The sequence below is a fragment of the Rhinopithecus roxellana genome, chromosome 7 (assembly GCF_007565055.1).
Source record: "Rhinopithecus roxellana isolate Shanxi Qingling chromosome 7, ASM756505v1, whole genome shotgun sequence".
In the NCBI taxonomy this organism is placed as follows: domain Eukaryota; kingdom Metazoa; phylum Chordata; class Mammalia; order Primates; family Cercopithecidae; genus Rhinopithecus; species Rhinopithecus roxellana.
In genome coordinates, this window is record NC_044555.1 from 14,696,416 (window position 1) to 14,702,104 (window position 5,689).

The window sequence follows — 5,689 nt, forward strand, 5'->3', positions numbered from 1 at the left end:
CCTCAATATACTAATCTATTTTCTCAAGCCTAGAAACACGTAAAATAGTTTCAGATTTGCTAACCCACACGACTGTGAAAAGTAAGATTCCCAAATTGAGTGTATTATTTTTTATAATTCTGTGTGTGTGTTGAAATTTACATACCCTAAAATATAAAGATCTTAACTGTGAGATTTGATGAGTTTTGACAAATGCATACACATGCATACACTGGTGAAACCCACACCTCCATCAAGATGTACAATATTTCCATCTCCCCACAGATTTTCCTCCTCCTCCTTTCCTGTCAACTCCTCAGAACCCTAATAACCACTTTACTAATTTGTTTCCTAATAAGTTAATGTTTTCTGCTCTAGAACTTCATATAAAAAATCATACACTATATACTATTTTGTGTCCAGATTCTTTCGGTGATTGTAATGTTCATGATGTCAAATGTATCTATAGTTTGGTCCTTTTTCTTGTTGAGTAGTGTACCTTTATATAATACACCAAAACCTGTTTATTCATTCTCTTAACAGACACTTGAGTTACATCCAGTTTTTGCTATTGTGAATAAAACTGCGATTAACATTCCTGTACAAATGTTTTAATGGGAATTAAAATATTTTTCTTTCGGATAAATACCTAGAAGTTGAATTACTTCATCATAGGATATGCATATGTTTAACTTCATTAGAAACTTTCACACAGTTTTAAAAATGGTTGTGCCATTTTAAAAACAAAACAAAAGAAAAAACATTGCATTTGATTTCCTTCAGTTGCTCTCTATCCTCTTCAATATTTGGTGATGTCAGTCTTTTTCACTGTAACCATTATTCATGTATGGCTACATTGTAATGTCCCTGTTCAATACTTTTGCCTATTGTATATAATTACTTTGCTGAGTTAGTGAATTTATATATTCTGCATACCAATGCTTTGTCACATACATAATTTGCACATAATGTCTCCAGGCCTGTGGTTTATGAATTAATTTTCTTAATTGTATCTCTTGATGTGAAAATGTTTCCATTTTGATAACATCTAAGGTATAATTTTTTGTCTGTGATGGTAATTGTTCCATGTCGTGCTAAGAAATCTTTGCCTACTTCAAGTTAGTAAAGATATTATATGTTTTCTTCATAAAGTTTTATATGTCTGGCTTTTTTCTTTTTCAATTTGAGAGCAGGTACTGTTTATTAACCAGCCAGCTTAGAAAAATAATCATGGTAGACACCTTAGTTCATTCTTTTAATAAGCCTGTTGATCTCATCCTCCCTGTTGCCAGCATCGCCATCTTCTACAAAATGGGTGGTCTTTTTCTTCATTCTGCCTCGTGGAGAAGATAATTTGAAGGACCACAGGAAGTTATTTGCTTCTTTGAAGCGTTTTCCAACAGTATAGATCTCGTTAATCAGATCATCCATGCAGATGATGCCATATTTACCAAGAGATCGAGCAATCAAAGCGTTATGTCAAAGCAATTCGCTTCTTACTGATTTTACCATAACCACGCTTGTAGATTAACTCATTTACTGACATCAGATTTGGGTACCCCCATGCAATATATGGCTCTACAATCCTCAGCATGTTAACTGAAACCTTGTTGAGCTTCACAAAGGTTCCATTGAAGATTTGACTAAGGCGAAGAAGCTGCAACACCTTTCGGACCTTTGGGCTCACACCATTGATACCTCTGATCCTGATGACAAATGCCAATTTGGGTTCTGCAGGTACATAGAAGTTGCCAGCTTTTCTTGCCATCCTTGCCATTTGAATTTCAGTTCTGTACATCTGCCTATAGTCCTTGTGGTAGTGCTTCGCTTTTTCACAGATAAGCTTCCTCCTTGCCTTTCGAAGCATCTTTTGGGCAAACTTCTTTCTCAGGCGCTTGATCTTCAGCTCTGTGAAATGTCTTCGCTTTTTCTTAAGGGTTTCTGGCACAGCGGGAACCTTCTTATTCTCTTCTACACCCTCCATGGTTCCAGCGAAAAAAAGAGGCATGTCTGGCTTTTTTATATTTAGGTATATAACTCACATTATGTCAATTTTTGTGGAGATTGTCAGGTAACAGTAAGGGTTTATGGATTTTCCATGTCCTAGTTATTCCGGCACCATCTGTTGATTATACTTTCCTACTGATGTGTGTATGTGTGTGTGCATGTGCACAAATGCCCATGTGCATGCCTAGGTCAAAAAATCAATTATCTGGGGGCGGAGCAAGATGGCCGAATAGGAACAGCTCCAGTCTCCAACTCCCAGCGCGAGCGACACAGAAGACCGGTGATTTCTGCATTTTCAACTGAGGTACTGGGGTCATCTCACTAGGGAGTGCCGGACAATCGGTGCTGGTCAGCTGCTGCAGCCTGACCAGCGAGAGCTGAAGCAGGGCGAGGCATCGCCTCACCTGGAAGCGCAAGGGGGAAGGGGATCCGTTTTCCTAGCCAGGGGAACTGAGACACACAACACCTGGAAAATCGGGTAACTCCCACCCCAATACTGCGCTGTAAGCATACAGGCACACCAGAATATATCCCACACCTGGCTGGGAGGGTCCCACGCCCACGAAGCCTCCCTCACTGCTAACACAGCAGTCTGCCGCTATCTATCCGCAAGGCAGCAGCGAGGCTGGGGGAGGGGCGCCCGCCATTGCTGAGGCTTAAGTAGGTAAACAAAGCCGCTGGGAAGCTCGAACTGGGTGGAGCTCACAGCAGCTCAAGGAAGCCTGCCTGTCTCTGTAGTCTCCACCTCTGGGGACAGCGCACAGCTGAAGACCAACAGGGGAAGTAGCAGGAGGCCGGTGCAGACGCGAACGACTCTGTCTGACAGCTTTGGGGAGAGCCGTGGATCTCCCAACGCGGAGGTTGAGATCCGAGAACGGACAGACTGCCTGCTCAGGTGTGTCCCTGACCCCTGAGTAGCCTAGCTGGGAGAAATCCCCCACTAGGGGCAGTCTGACACCCTACACCTCACAGGGTGGAGTACACCCCTGAGAGGAAACTTCCAAAGGAAGAATCAGACAGCTACACTCGCTGTTCAGCAATATTCTATCTTCTGCAACCTCTGCTGTTGATACCCAGGCAAACAGGGTCTGGAGTGGACCTCAAGCAATCTCCAACAGACCAACAGACAGTCCTTCTGACTGTCAGAAGGAAAACTATCAAACAGGAAGGACACCTATACCAAAACCCCATCAGTACGTCACCACCATCAAAGACCAGAGACAGATAAAACCACAAAGATGGGGAAGAAGCAGGGCAGAAAAGCTGGAAATTCAAAAAATAAGAGCGCATCTCCCCCTGCAAAGGAGCGCAGCCCATCGCCAGCAACGGATCAAAGCTGGTCAGAGAATGACTTGGACGAGAGGAGAGAAGAAGGCTTCAGTCCATCAAACTTATCAGAGCTAAAGGAGGAATTACGTACCCAGCGCAAAGAAACTAAAAATCTTGAAAAAAGAGTGGAAGAATTGACAGCTAGACTAATTAATGCAGAGAAGATCATAAACGAAATGACAGAGATGAAAACCATGACACGAGAAATACGTGACAAATGCACAAGCTTCAGTAACCGACTCGATCAACTGGAAGAAAGAGTATCAGCGATTGAAGATCAAATGAATGAAATGAAGCGAGAAGAGAAACCAAAAGAAAAAAGAAGAAAAAGAAATGAGCAAAGCCTGCAAGAAGTATGGGATTATGTAAAAAGACCAAATCTACGCCTGATTGGGGTGCCTGAAAGTGAGGGGGAAAATGGAACCAAGTTGGAAAACACTCTTCAGGAAATCATCCAGGAGAACTTCCCCAACCTAGTAGGGCAGGCCAACATTCAAATTCAGGAAATACAGAGAACGCCACAAAGATACTCCTCCAGAAGAGCAACTCCAAGACACATAATTGCCAGATTCACCAAAGTTGAAATGAAGGAAAAAATCTTAAGGGCAGCCAGAGAGAAAGGTCGGGTTACCCACAAAGGGAAGCCCATCAGGCTAACAGCAGATCTCTCGGCAGAAACTCTACAAGCCAGAAGAGAGTGGGGGCCAATATTCAACGTTCTTAAAGAAAAGAATTTTAAACCCAGAATTTCATATCCAGCCAAACTAAGTTTCATAAGTGAAGGAGAAATAAAATCCTTTACAGAGAAGCAAATGCTTAGAGATTTTGTCACCACCAGGCCTGCCTTACAAGAGACCCTGAAGGAAGCACTAAACATGGAAAGGAACAACCGGTACCAGCCATCGCAAAAACATGCCAAAATGTAAAGACCATCGAGGCTAGGAAGAAACTGCATCAACTAACGAGCAAAATAACCAGTTAATATCATAATGGCAGGATCAAGTTCACACATAACAATATTAACCTTAAATGTTAATGGACTAAATGCTCCAATTAAAAGACACAGACTGGCAAACTGGATAAAGAGTCAAGACCCATCAGTCTGCTGTATTCAGGAGACCCATCTCACATGCAGAGACATACATAGGCTCAAAATAAAGGGATGGAGGAAGATCTACCAAGCAAATGGAGAACAGAAAAAAGCAGGGGTTGCAATCCTTGTCTCTGATAAAACAGACTTTAAACCATCAAAGATCAAAAGAGACAAAGAAGGCCATTACATAATGGTAAAGGGATCAATTCAACAGGAAGAGCTAACTCTCCTAAATATATAGGCACCCAATACAGGAGCACCCAGATTCATAAAGCAAGTCCTTAGGGACTTACAAAGAGACTTAGACTCCCATACAATAATAATGGGAGACTTCAACACTCCACTGTCAACATTAGACAGATCAACGAGACAGAAAGTTAACAAGGATATACAGGAACTGAACTCATCTCTGCACCAAGCGGACCTAATAGACATCTATAGAACTCTCCACCCCAAATCAACAGAATATACATTCTTCTCAGCACCACATCGCACTTATTCCAAAATTGACCACATAATTGGAAGTAAAGCACTCCTCAGCAAATGTAAAAGAACAGAAATTATAACAAACTGTCTCTCAGACCACAGTGCAATCAAACTAGAACTCAGGACTAAGAAACTCAATCAAAACCGCTCAACTACATGGAAACTGAACAACCTGCTCCTGAATGACTACTGGGTACATAACGAAATGAAAGCGGAAATAAAGATGTTCTTTGAAACCAATGAGAACAAAGATACAACATACCAGAATCTCTGGGACACATTTAAAGCAGTGTGTAGAGGGAAATTTATAGCACTAAATGCCCACAAGAGAAAGCAGGAAAGATCTAAAATTGACACTCTAACATCACAATTAAAAGAACTAGAGAGGCAAGAGCAAACACATTCAAAAGCTAGCAGAAGGCAAGAAATAACTAAGATCAGAGCCGAACTGAAGGAGATAGAGACACAAAAAACCCTCCAAAAAATCAATGAATCCAGGAGTTGGTTTTTTGAAAAGATGAACAAAATTGACAGACCGCTAGCAAGGCTAATAAAGAAGAAAAGAGAGAGGAATCAAATAGATGCAATAAAAAATGATAAAGGGGATATCACCACTGACCCCACAGAAATACAAACTACCATCAGAGAATACTATAAACGCCTCTACGCAAATCAACTAGAAAATCTAGAAGAAATGGATAATTTCCTGGACACTTACACTCTCCCAAGACTAAACCAGGAAGAAGTTCAATCCCTGAATAGACCAATAGCAGGCTCTGAAATTGAGGCAACAAT

At 41.4% G+C, this 5,689-nt stretch overlaps 1 pseudogene; it reads right to left on the reverse strand.

Moving 5' to 3' along the window:
• Positions 1–1,221: 1,221 nt before the first annotated feature.
• On the reverse strand, positions 1,222–1,963 carry LOC104653885 (annotated as a pseudogene).
• Positions 1,964–5,689: the final 3,726 nt, after the last annotated feature.